At 32.9% G+C, this 15195-nt stretch overlaps 1 pseudogene; it reads left to right on the forward strand.

Moving 5' to 3' along the window:
- Window positions 1-15195, forward strand: part of LOC139856014 (trans-resveratrol di-O-methyltransferase-like) — an 89957-nt pseudogene that overhangs the window by 28655 nt on the left and 46107 nt on the right.

A 15195-nucleotide genomic window follows, 5' to 3' on the forward strand; every position in this document is an offset into this window, starting at 1 on the left:
GCTATTGGTGCAGCTCCTGGTACAAGATCTATTTGAAATTCAACGGATCGATGTGGGGGTAATCCCGGTAATTCTTTCGGAAATACATCGGGAAATTCTTTTGCAATGGGAACATCATTGGTGCTCTTTTCTTCAGTTTGTACTTTCTCGACGTGTGCTAGAACAGCATAGCAACCTTTTCTTATTAGTTTTTGTGCCTTCAAATTACTAATAAGATGTAGCTTCATGTTGCCCTTTTCTCCGTACACCATTAAGGGTTTTCCTTTTTCTCGTATAATGCGAATTGCATTTTTGTAACAAACGATCTCCGCTTTCACTTCTTTCAACCAGTACATACCGATTATCACATCAAAACTCCCTAACTCTACTGGTATCAAATCAATCTTAAATGTTTCGCTAACCAGTTTAATTTCTCGATTCCGACATATATTATCTGCTGAAATTAATTTACCATTTGCTAATTCGAGTAAAAATTTACTATCCAAAGGCGTCAATGGACAACTTAATTTAGCACAAAAATCTCTACTCATATAGCTTCTATCCGCACCCGAATCAAATAAAACGTAAGCAGATTTATTGTCAATAAGAAACGTACCCGTAACAAGCTCCGGGTCTTCCTGTGCCTCTACCGCATTAATATTGAAAACTCTTCCACGGCCTTGTCCATTCGTGTTCTCCTGGTTCGGGCAATTTCTAATAATGTGGCCTGGTTTTCCACATTTATAACAAACTACATTGGCATAACTTGCTCCGACACTACTTGCTCCGCCATTACTCGTTCCGACACCATTTGTTCCTTTCGTTCTATTAACCCCTGGTCCGTAGACCTCACACTTCGCCGCGCTATGACCATTTCTTTTACACTTGTTGCAAAATTTGGTGCAGAACCCCGAGTGATTCTTTTCACACCTTTGGCATAGCTGCTTCTGATTGTTGTTGTTGTTGCGGTTATTATTGTTGTTGGGATGATTGTTGTAGTTGCTGTTGTTGTTGTTGTTGTTGTTGTTGGGCCGTTTGTTGGAGTTGCGATTGATGTTGCGATTGTTGGGATAATTGTTGCGATTATTGTTGTAATTGCTGTTGTTGTTGTATTGGTGATTCTTATCACCGTTTTCCTCCCACTTTCTTTTGACTTGCTTCACATTGGCCTCTTCAGCAGTCTGTTCTTTAATTCTTTCTTCAATCTGGTTCACTAGTTTGTGAGCCATTCTACATGCCTGTTGTATGGAGGCGGGCTCGTGTGAACTTATATCTTCTTGGATTCTTTCCGGTAATCCCTTCACAAACGCGTCGATCTTCTCTTCCTCATCTTCGAATGCTCCCGGACACAATAGGCACAATTCTGTGAATCGTCTTTCGTACGTGGTAATATCAAATCCTTGGGTTCGTAACCCTCTAAGTTCTGTCTTGAGCTTATTGACCTCGGTTCTGGGACAGTACTTCTCGTTCATCAAGTGCTTGAATGCTGACCACGGTAGTGCGTACGCATCATCTTGTCCCACTTGCTCTAGATATGTATTCCACCATGTTAACGCAGAACCTGTGAAGGTATGCGTAGCGTACTTCACTTTGTCCTCTTCAGTACACTTACTTATGGCAAACACCGATTCAACCTTCTCGGTCCACCGTTTCAATCCGATCGGTCCTTCGGTTCCATCAAATTCCAAAGGTTTGCAGGCAGTGAATTCTTTGTAGGTGCATCCTACACGATTTCCTGTACTGCTAGATCCAAGGTTATTGTTGGTATGTAGCGCAGCCTGTACTGCGGCTATGTTTGAAGCTAGAAAAGTACGGAATTCCTCTTCATTCATATTCACGGTGTGTCGAGTAGTCGGTGCCATTTCCTTCAAAATAGTTAAATGGAACAAGTTAATCATACAGAATATTAAGAGTAGTTAATAGTATTTCGTAGCATAATATGAACTCATTTATAAAAGCTTTTTCTTCATATTAGCATTTTATAAGTTTAAATTCGGGTAGTACCTACCCGTTAAGTTCATACTTAGTAGCTAATATACAATTCAACTACTACAATTCTATATGAAAAACTGATTATAATAATATTTCGCGTTCAAACTTTTATACAATATTTTACAAACTTACAATACCGCTTATTTTACATAAAGCATGAAATATAGCACACAATAACTTTGATACAAGATAGTTGTGAAGATAATTCTAGCTAGTACACAAGTCGTTCAGCAAAGGCAATAAAGACACGTAATTCATACGTCCAGAAACAAGTCATGCATTCTGGTTTTACTAGGACTACTTCCCATCCTTGGTCTTGTGCAACATAACCGTTATGGCCGTTGATAAGACAGCGTGTTGTAACGTCGTCAAAGGGACGAGGGTTACGTAATGTCCAACAGTCCCGTAACAATCTAAAAACCTCATTTCTTACCCCAATTACCGACTCCGTCACTTGTGGGAACGTTTTGTTTAATAGTTGTAGCCCGATGTTCTTGTTCTCACTTTGGTGAGAAGCGAACATTACTAATCCGTAAGCATAACATGCTTCTTTATGTTGCATGTTAGCCGCTTTTTCTAAATCACGAAATCCAATATTCGGATATATTGAGTCAAAATAATTTCTTAACCCGTTGCGTAAAATAGCATTTGGGTTCCCCGCAATATATGCGTCAAAGTAAACACATCGTAACTTATGGGTTTCCCAATGTGATATCCCCCATCTTTCAAACGAAAGTCTCTTATAAACCAAGACATTCTTGGAACGTTCTTCGAATGACTTACAAACTGATCTCGCCTTAAATAGTTGTGCCGAGGAATTCTGACCGACTCTAGACAAGATTTCATCAATCATGTCTCCGGGTAGGTCTCTTAAAATATTGGGTTGTCTATCCATTTTGCGTTTTTATACTGTAAAATAGACAAGAGTTAGATATAAAAAAAATACTTATTAATACAAGCAATTTTTACATATATCATAAAGCATAAGCACACTACATTACATATATTACACCACATGAATACAACTATCTTATTCCGACTCGCTTGTTTCTTCTTCTTCGGTTTTGGTTCGTTTTGCCAAGTTTCTAGGGATATATGATTTTCCCCTAATACGAGCCGTCGTTATCCACATTGGTTTAGAAAAACCTGGTGGTTTAGAGGTTCCCGGGTCATTGTTACAACTTAAGGACTTCGGGGGTTGACGATACATATAAAGTTCATCGGGGTTGGAATTAGATTTCTCTATTTTTATGCCCTTTCCCTTATTATTTTCTTTTGCCTTTTTAAATTCAGTTGGGGTAATTTCTATAACATCATCGGAATTCTATTCGGAATCCGATTCATCGGAGAATTGGTAATCCTCCCAATATTTTGCTTCCTTGGCGAAAACACCATTGACCATAATTAACTTTGGTCGGTTGGTTGAGGATTTTCTTTTACTTAACCGTTTTATTATTTCCCCCACCGGTTCTATTTCTTCATCCGGTTCCGATTCTTCTTCCGGTTCCGATTCTTCTTCCGGTTCCGACTCTTCTTCCGGTTCCTCTTCGGGAACTTGTGAATCAGTCCACAAATCATTCCAATTTACATTTGACTCTTCATTATTATTAGGTGAGTCAATGGGACTTGTTCTAGAGGTAGACATCTATCACATAATATCAAACACGTTAAGAGATTAATATATCACATAATATTCATATGTTAAAAATATATAGTTTCCAACAAAAATGTTAAGCAATCATTTTTAAAGAAAACACGGTCGAAGTCCAGACTCACTAATGCATCCTAACAAACTCGATAAGACACACTAATGCAAATTTTCTGGTTCTCTAAGACCAACGCTCTGATACCAACTGAAATGTCCCGTTCTTATTGATTAAAAATGTTCCATATTAATTGATTTCGTTGCGAGGTTTTGACCTCTATATGAGACGTTTTTCAAAGACTGCATTCATTTTAAAGCAAACCATAACCTTTATATCATCAATAAAGGTTTAAAAAGCTTTACGTAGATTATCAAATAATGATAATCTAAAATATTCTGTTTACACACGACCATTACATAATGGTTTACAATACAAATATGTTACAACAAAATAAGTTTCTTGAATGCAGTTTTTACACAATATCATACAAGCATGGACTCCAAATCTCGTCCTTATTTAAGTATGCGACAGCGAAAGCTCTTAATAATCACCTGAGAATAAACATGCTTAAAACGTCAACAAAAAATGTTGGTGAGTTATAGGTTTAACCTATATATATCAAATCATAATAATAGACCACAAGATTTCATATTTCAATACACATCCCATACATAGAGATAAAAATCATTCATATGGTGAACACCTGGTAACCGACAATAACAAGATGCATATATAAGAATATCCCCATCATTCCGGGACACCCTTCGGATATGATATAAATTTCGAAGTACTAAAGCATCCGGTACTTTGGATGGGGTTTGTTAGGCCCAATAGATCTATCTTTAGGATTCGCGTCAATTAGGGTGTCTGTTCCCTAATTCTTAGATTACCAGACTTAATAAAAAGGGGCATATTCGATTTCGATAATTCAACCATAGAATGTAGTTTCACGTACTTGTGTCTATTTTGTAAATCATTTATAAAACCTGCATGTATTCTCATCCCAAAAATATTAGATTTTAAAAGTGGGACTATAACTCACATTCACAGATTTTTACTTCGTCGGGAAGTAAGACTTGGCCACTGTTGATTCACGAACCTATAACAATATATACATATATATTAAAGTATGTTCAAAATATATTTACAACACTTTTAATATATTTTGATGTTTTAAGTTTATTAAGTCAGCTGTCCTCGTTAGTAACCTATAACTAGTTGTCCACAGTTATATGTACAGAAATAAATCGATAAATATTATCTTGAATCAATCCACGACCCAGTGTATACGTATCTCAGTATTGATCACAACTCAAACTATATATATTTTGGAATCAACCTCAACCCTGTATAGCTAACTCCAACATTCACATATCGAGTGTCTATGGTTGTTCCGAAATATATATAGATGTGTCGACATGATAGGTCGAAACATTGTATACGTGTCTATGGTATCTCAAGATTACATAATATACAATACAAGTTGATTAAGTTATGGTTGGAATAGATTTGTTACCAATTTTCACGTAGCTAAAATGAGAAAAATTATCCAATCTTGTTTTACCCATAACTTCTTCATTTTAAATCCGTTTTGAGTGAATCAAATTGATATAGTTTCATATTGAACTCTATTTTATGAATCTAAACAGAAAAAGTATAGGTTTATAGTCGGAAAAATAAGTTACAAGTCGTTTTTGTAAAGGTAGTCATTTCAGTCGAAAGAACGACGTCTAGATGACCATTTTAGAAAACATACTTCCACTTTGAGTTTAACCATAATTTTTGGATATAGTTTCATGTTCATAATAAAAATCATTTTCTCAGAATAACAACTTTTAAATCAAAGTTTATCATAGTTTTTAATTAACTAACCCAAAACAGCCCGCGGTGTTACTACGACGGCGTAAATCCGGTTTTACGGTATTTTTCGTGTTTCCAGGTTTTAAATCATTAAGTTAGCATATCATATAGATATAGAACATGTGTTTAGTTGATTTTAAAAGTCAAGTTAGAAGGATTAACTTTTGTTTGCGAACAAGTTTAGAATTAACTAAACTATGTTCTAGTGATTACAAGTTTAAACCTTCGAATAAGATAGCTTTATATGTATGAATTGAATGATGTTATGAACATCATTACTACCTTAATTTCCTTGGATAAACCTACTGGAAAAGAGAAAAATGGATCTAGCTTCAATGGATCCTTGGATGGCTCGAAGTTCTTGAAGCAGAATCATGACACGAAAACAAGTTCAAGTAAGATCATCACTTGAAATAAGATTGTTATAGTTATAGAAATTGAACCAAAGTTTGAATATGATTATTACCTTGTATTAGAATGATAACCTACTGTAAGAAACAAAGATTTCTTGAGGTTGGATGATCACCTTACAAGATTGGAAGTGAGCTAGCAAACTTGAAAGTATTCTTGATTTTATGAAACTAGAACTTTTGGAATTTATGAAGAACACTTAGAACTTGAAGATAGAACTTGAGAGAGATCAATTAGATGAAGAAAATTGAAGAATGAAAGTGTTTGTAGGTGTTTTTGGTCGTTGGTGTATGGATTAGATATAAAGGATATGTAATTTTGTTTTCATGTAAATAAGTCATGAATGATTACTCATATTTTTGTAATTTTATGAGATATTTCATGCTAGTTGCCAAATGATGGTTCCCACATGTGTTAGGTGACTCACATGGGCTGCTAAGAGCTGATCATTGGAGTGTATATACCAATAGTACATACATCTAAAAGCTGTGTATTGTACGAGTACGAATACGGGTGCATACGAGTAGAATTGTTGATGAAACTGAACGAGGATGTAATTGTAAGAATTTTTGTTAAGTAGAAGTATTTTGATAAGTGTATTGAAGTCTTTCAAAAGTGTATAAATACATATTAAAACACTACATGTATATACATTTTAACTGAGTCGTTAAGTCATCGTTAGTCGTTACATGTAAGTGTTGTTTTGAAACCTTTAGGTTAACGATCTTATTAAATGTTGTTAACCCAATGTTTATAATATCAAATGAGATTTTAAATTATTATATTATCATGATATTATCATGTATGAATATCTCTTAATATGATATATATACATTAAATGTCTTTACAACGATAATCGTTACATATATGTCTCGTTTAAAAATCATTAAGTTAGTAGTCTTGTTTTTTACATATGTAGTTCATTGTTAATATACTTAATGATATGTTTACTTATCATAGTATCATGTTAACTATATATATATATCCATATATGTGATGACCCGGAAATTTCTGACCAAATTTAAACTTAATCTTTGTATGATTAACATTTTCGACACGATAAGCAAAGTCTGTAAAACTGAATCTCAAAATTTTTGAACTACTTTTATATATTTAAATACCCTTCGGTTATTTTCGACGATTCGAGAACAATTATATGTAAATAGATACATATATACTATAACATGAAAAGGTAACAATGTATTAATTGTTTGATACCGTACATTAAACTTATTGGTTTAAATATCTATTTGAATGTATATGATAAGTTGAAATATTTATTATTAAAATTTATTTATAAATAACTTCCAATGTGTATTTAAAAACTGATTTATGTATATTAAAAAGATATATACATATATATAATAAACGATAGTAACATTCGTTTATTGATTCAATTGATATTTAGATAAGTTAACTAAAGCGTTTAAGATGAACCAGTTAAACACTAATTTGTTACAGTGTTTTCAAATTGCCACATTACTCAAAATGCTACAGTGTTTTCGAAAATCACTATTTGCTACAGTGAATTGCTACAGTAAAATTTGACTTTGCCAAAGTAACTTTGCTACAGTAAAACGCTATTATAAAAATGTATTTTAACAAATAGCGAGACGATGATTTATAGAAGTAAATGACCAAAACACTCGAAAGTTTAAGATACACTTTGAGTGATATAATTAAGGGATAATTTAAGGCTATTGATAAGGCTAAAAAGGAACATATATTTCATAGCATTATCCCCCAAGAAAGACAGGATTTTAGTTGTAATTGTTCCATATTCAAGTAATATTCGTTTATATTTAATAAGTGCGAAGACAAAAGGCGAAAACGAAGAATTGAAAACGGAAAGGTCCAAAATGCTCAAATGTACAAGATACAATTAAAAAGGTTCAAATTATTGATGAAGAACGTCTAAAAAATGACAAGAGTACAAGTTGCGGAACGCAAAGTACACGATATAAAATAGTACGCAAGGACGTCTGAAAATCCGGAACCGGGACCCGAGTCAAGAAGAAACGCCCGACGCAACGGACTAAAAATATCTAGTCTACTATGCACAAGAATAAAATATAATATATAAATAATTATATTAATTATTTATATATTTATATTTATTTTATATTATGTCGACAAGCTAGGAGCCAAAACAATGTGAGCTGTCCCTGGTCCTCATGCGAGTCGCATGGCCAGAAGGCCATTTCCATGCGAGTCGCATGACTCCAGATTTCAGGCCACATCTATAAATTTCAGTGTTTTCGCTCGATTTAAATCACACACATACACAAATATATATATACTCCGTAATATTATTTATTATTTATTATTATTATTATTATTATTATTATTATTATTATTATTATTATTATTATTATTATTATTATTATTATTAATAAGATTATTATTAATCTTATTATTTTTTATTATTATTAGTGTTATTATTTTTGCGATACAAAAATAATAATGTACAAAAAATATTACGACGGAGTGCTGTCCAAGTAATTTTCAAAATGAGTTTTCGAGCGAGCTAGAGCTAAGGAAATTATGGGTTATTGCCAAGGAGGTTATGGGTAATGTTCGGGGGTATTTTTTTGTGAATCAAACCTCGTGTTTATCATCTTCGATGCGTCTACGTGCTTTCCTACAATATTGTATATCAATATTTAACTGTGAGTTTCATAAGATCCCTTTTACTCTCTACATTTTTGGGCTGAGAATACATGCAAATGTTTTATTAACCGATATACAATATTTATATGTGTGAGTTTCATATGCTTCCTTTTTAATTGCTTTTGCAATCTATATTTTTGGGCTGAGAATACATGCACTTTATTTTAAACGCAATGGATACAAGTACATACTAAATTCTACACCGAGTTTGAACCGAAAATCCCTTAGCTTTGGTAACTAGTAACTGCCGGTTATAAGAACTGGTGGGTGCGAGTAGTATTATATGGATCCATAGGGCTTGATATCCCCGTCTAGAGCGCTAGCCTTTTAACGGACGTATGCTATTTGAGAAGCGTACACGTTGGTTTGCGTGTATTATTAAGATGATTATACAAAGGGTACAAATAATATAAGCATTAAAGTTTAGTTACCAGGGTGCTCAATTTTGTAGAATCGATTGATAAACGTTTCGGATGAAACAACTGAAATCTTGTGATCCACCTTTTATGTAAAACCTATTGATAACGTTTTAAATAAAACAACTGAACTTTTGTAATCCACATTGATATACGGATTATGTGTAATATTAAAACTATGAACTCACCAACCTTTCTGTTGACACTTGAAGCATATTTATTCTCAGGATTCTAGAAGTCTTCCGCTGTTTGCTTATACGTGATACAAGATATGTGCTTGGAGTCATACATGCTATATACAAGAAACTTGCATTCACCAAACCATTACCATGTATCTTATTTTGACTGTATTGTCAACAGATGTATTATTGTAAACCATTAAATGGTGATTGTCTATACGTAGAAATCATCAGATGTTAAAAACCTGGAATTTATATATTCATTTATGAAATACCTTTTCAAACGAATACAATGTTACAAAATGTATCACATAGAGGTCAAATACCTCGCAATGAAATCAATGAATGACGTGTTCGTCCATATGGATTTGGAGCGATCGTCACAATATATATGTCATCATATAGTTTTTACAAGTTTTAACGTTCGTGAATCACCGGTCAACTTGGGTGGTCAATTGTCTATATGAAACATATTTCAATTAATCAAGTCTTAACAAGTTTGATTGCTTAACATGTTGGAAACGTTTAATCATGTAAATATCAATCTCAATTAATATATATAAACATGGAAAAGTTCGGGTCACTACAGCGTACACGTTTAACTTTTGTCGTAATCGGAATATTATGACTACGAAATCTTAATTATTATTTTATAATAATAATTACTTGGGTTTTTGGATGCTTAATTACGCGTAGTAATTTACTTATGCTTACTAGTTAGTCTTGTTGGACTATCTACCTTGTTGGGCCTTAGCCCACCCTACACTAGTTAGTGGACTATTTAATTAGCCCAATTATTAATAGCTAGTTACCCATTAATAAGTAAGACAAATGTCCATTTATTAGAGGGAACATGCTAGCATTTATGTCAAGTATTATCCTTAATGTTGCATGGGATTCCAACATAAGCACCAACTTTAGACAACCATTAACCAAAAAGCAAACTTTTGTCCCCCCTTGTCCCCCCTACTTCTAACGGCCATGTACCCCCTCCCTCACCCCATTCACCTATAAATACAAGCCTCATTCCATCCATTTTACACTTGCTTTCATTTGTAATTCACACACACTCACTCTCTAATTCTCTCTCTAGTCTTTCTCTCTCTAAAAAGTGTAAGTATTTTGAATTTCTCTTCTTCTTCTCCTTCTCATCTTCACGAATTCATCATCATCATCATCATCATGGGTCTAGCTTTTTAGCTTTGATCTTGATTACATCTTGTAGATTTAAACATGGATTTGAATCCTTCAAGAACATGGAAGATTCAAGCTTTCTAGCTTTGAATCTTCATCCACTTTGTAGATCTATATCTTTTAACTTTAAATCTTGTTATTTTATTATAAATATTCAAACTTGTGTTTGTAATCTTCATGTAACTTAAAGATCCAAGCTTTATGCTTCAAGATCTTCAAGAACAACCAAGATGCAAGCTCTCTACCTTGAATCTTCATATCTTTTGATGGATCTAAGTTTTCTAACTTACGATCTCATTATTTTGTTATAAAGATCAAAACTTGTATTTATGGTCTTCATGTAACTTAAAGATCCAAGCTTTATGCTTCAAGATCTTCAAGAACACTAAACGTTCAAGCTTTCTAGCTTTTTGACCTTAAAACTTGTGTGAAAGGGATCCAAACTCTCTAGCTTAGGGTTCCATCACTTCATTTAACTTATATTATGTTCATACTTGCTTGATTGAAGTAAATTTTGTAGCTTTAGTCGTAAATGTAACTTGTAATTGTGTTAAGACTAAGGATATGATGTTACCTTGGTTCATCATCCATCTAAGACTCTTAAATGAGTTGTGTTATTACTTGGTCTTAACATATTGTGTGTTGATGGTAGAATCTTGGTCAAGGTGATGCTAACCCATCAACGAGTTCTACACTTGAAGCTACATGCATCAAGGATGAGAACCGTGATGAGCATCAAGCACTAAGAACCCCACCGGAACACCTTGCTTACTGTTTTCAGGATCTGATCAAACCACCTGGTGAAATGTCCCGTTCTTATTGATTAAAAACGTTCCATATTAATTGATTTCGTTGCGAGGTTTTGACCTCTATATGAGACGTTTTTCAAAGACTGCATTCATTTTAAAACAAACCATAACCTTTATTTCATCAATAAAGGTTTAAAAAGCTTTACGTAGATTATCAAAAAATGATAATCTAAAATATCCTGTTTACACACGACCATTACATAATGGTTTACAATACAAATATGTTACAACAAAATAAGTTTCTTGAATGCAGTTTTTACACAATATCATACAAGCATAGACTCCAAATCTCGTCCTTATTTAAGTATGCGACAGCGGAAGCTCTTAATAATCACCTGAGAATAAACATGCTTAAAACGTCAACAAAAATGTTGGTGAGTTATAGGTTTAACCTATATATATCAAATCATAATAATAGACCACAAGATTTCATATTTCAATACACATCCCATACATAGAGATAAAAATCATTCATATGGTGAACACCTGGTAACCGACATTAACAAGATGCATATATAAGAATATCCCCATCATTCCGGGACACCATTCGGATATGATATAAATTTCGAAGTACTAAAGCATCCGGTACTTTGGATGGGGTTTGTTAGGCCCAATAGATCTATCTTTAGGATTCGCGTCAATTAGGGTGTCTGTTCCCTAACTCTTAGATTACCAGACTTAATAAAAAGGGGCATATTCGATTTCGATAATTCAACCATAGAATGTAGTTTCACGTACTTGTGTCTATTTTGCAAATCATTTATAAAACCTGCATGTATTCTCATCCCAAAAATATTAGATTTTAAAAGTGGGACTATAACTCACTTTCACAGATTTTTACTTCGTCGGGAAGTAAGACTTGGCCACTGGTTGATTCATGAACCTATAACAATATATACATATATATCAAAGTATGTTCAAAATATATTTACAACACTTTTAATATATTTTGATGTTTTAAGTTTATTAAGTCAGCTGTCCTCGTTAGTAACCTACAACTAGTTGTCCACAGTTATATGTACAGAAATAAATCGATAAATATTATCTTGAATCAATCCATGACCCAGTGTATACGTATCTCAGTATTGATCACAACTCAAACTATATAAATTTTGGAATCAACCTCAACCCTGTATAGCTAACTCCAACATTCACATATAGAGTGTCTATGGTTGTTCCGAAATATATATAGATGTGTCGACATGATAGGTCGAAACATTGTATACGTGTCTATGGTATCTCAAGATTACATAATATACAATACAAGTTGATTAAGTTATGGTTGGAATAGATTTATTACCAATTTTCACGTAGCTAAAATGAGAAAAATTATCCAATCTTGTTTTACCCATAACTCCTTCATTTTAAATCCGTTTTGAGTGAATCAAATTGCTATGGTTTCATATTGAACTCTATTTTATGAATCTAAACAGAAAAAGTATAGGTTTATAATCGGAAAAATAAGTTACAAGTCATTTTTATAAAGGTAGTCATTTCAGTCGAAAGAACGACGTCTAGATGACCATTTTAGAAAACATACTTCCACTTTGAGTTTAACCATAATTTTTGGATATAGTTTCATGTTCATAATAAAAATCATTTTCTCAGAATAACAACTTTTAAATCAAAGTTTATCATAGTTTTTAATTAACTAACCCAAAACAGCCCGCGGTGTTACTACGACGGCGTAAATCCGGTTTTACGGTGTTTTTCGTGTTTCCAGGTTTTAAATCATTAAGTTAGCATATCATATAGATATAGAACATGTGTTTAGTTGATTTTAAAAGTCAAGTTAGAAGGATTAACTTTTGTTTGCGAACAAGTTTAGAATTAACTAAACTATGTTCTAGTGATTACAAGTTTAAACCTTCGAATAAGATAGCTTTATATGTATGAATCGAATGATGTTATGAACATCATTACTACCTTAAGTTCCTTGGATAAACCTACTGGAAAAGAGAAAAATGGATCTAGCTTCAACGGATCCTTGGATGGCTCGAAGTTCTTGGAGCAGAATCATGACACGAAAACAAGTTCAAGTAAGATCATCACTTGAAATAAGATTGTTATAGTTATAGAAATTGAACCAAAGTTTGAATATGATTATTACCTTGTATTAGAATGATAACCTACTGTAAGAAACAAAGATTTCTTGATGTTGGATGATCACCTTACAAGATTGGAAGTGAGCTAGCAAACTTGAAAGTATTCTTGATTTTATGTAACTAGAACTTGTAGAATATATGAAGAACACTTAGAACTTGAAGATAGAACTTGAGAGAGATCAATTAGATGAAGAAAATTGAAGAATGAAAGTGTTTGTAGGTGTTTTTGGTCGTTGGTGTATGGATTAGATATAAAGGATATGTAATTTTGTTTTCATGTAAATAAGTCATGAATGATTACTCATATTTTTGTAATTTTATGAGATATTTCATGCTAGTTGTCAAATGATGGTTCCCACATGTGTTAGGTGACTCACATGGGCTGCTAAGAGCTGATCATTGGAGTGTATATACCAATAGTACATACATCTAAAAGCTGTGTATTGTACGAGTACGAATACGGGTGCATACGAGTAGAATTGTTGATGAAACTGAACGAGGATGTAATTGTAAGCATTTTTGTTAAGTAGAAGTATTTTGATAAGTGTATTGAAGTCTTTCAAAAGTGTATAAATACATATTAAAACACTACATGTATATACATTTTAACTGAGTCGTTAAGTCATCGTTAGTCGTTACATGTAAGTGTTGTTTTGAAACCTTTAGGTTAACGATCTTGTTAAATGTTGTTAACCCAATGTTTATAATATCAAATGAGATTTTAAATTATTATATTATCATGATATTATCATGTATGAATATCTCTTAATATGATATATATACATTAAATGTCTTTACAACGATAATCGTTACATATATGTCTCGTTTAAAAATCATTAAGTTAGTAGTCTTGTTTTTACATATGTAGTTCATTGTTAATATACTTAATGATATGTTTACTTATCATAGTATCATGTTAACTATATATATATATATATATATATATATATATATATATATATATATATATATATATATATATATATATATATATATATATATATATATATATATATATATATATATATATATCCATATATATGTCATCATATAGTTTTTACAAGTTTTAACGTTCGTGAATCACCGGTCAACTTGGGTGGTCAATTGTCGATATGAAACATATTTCAATTAATCAAGTCTTAACAAGTTTGATTGCTTAACATGTTGGAAACATTTAATCATGTAAATATCAATCTCAATTAATATATATAAACATGGAAAAGTTCGGGTCACTACATTACCTACCCGTTAAATAAATTTCGTCCCGAAATTTTAAGCTGTTGAAGGTGTTGACGAATCTTCTGGAAATAGATGCGGGTATTTCTTCTTCATCTGATCTTCACACTCCCAGGTGAACTCGGGTCCTCTACGAGCATTCCATCGAACCTTAACAATTGGTATCTTGTTTTGCTTAAGTCTTTTAACCTCACGATCCATTATTTCGACGGGTTCTTCGATGAATTGAAGTTTTTCGTTGATTTGGATTTCATCTAACGGAATAGTGAGATCTTCTTTAGCAAAACATTTCTTCAAATTCGAGACGTGGAAAGTGTTATGTACAGCCGCGAGTTGTTGAGGTAACTCAAGTCGATAAGCTACTGGTCCGACACGATCAATAATCTTGAATGGTCCAATATACCTTGGATTTAATTTCCCTCGTTTACCAAATCGAACAACGCCTTTCCAAGGTGCAACTTTAAGCATGACCATCTCTCTAATTTCAAATTCTATATCTTTTCTTTTAATGTCAGCGTAGCTCTTTTGTCGACTTTGGGCGGTTTTCAACCGTTGTTGAATTTGGATGATCTTCTCGGTAGTTTCTTGTATAATCTCCGGACCCGTAATCTGTCTATCCCCCACTTCACTCCAACAAATTGGAGACCTGCACTTTCTACCATAAAGTGCTTCAAACGGCGCCATCTCAATGCTTGAAT

Source organism: Rutidosis leptorrhynchoides, chromosome 6 (genome assembly GCF_046630445.1).
Source record: "Rutidosis leptorrhynchoides isolate AG116_Rl617_1_P2 chromosome 6, CSIRO_AGI_Rlap_v1, whole genome shotgun sequence".
NCBI lineage: Eukaryota > Viridiplantae > Streptophyta > Magnoliopsida > Asterales > Asteraceae > Rutidosis > Rutidosis leptorrhynchoides.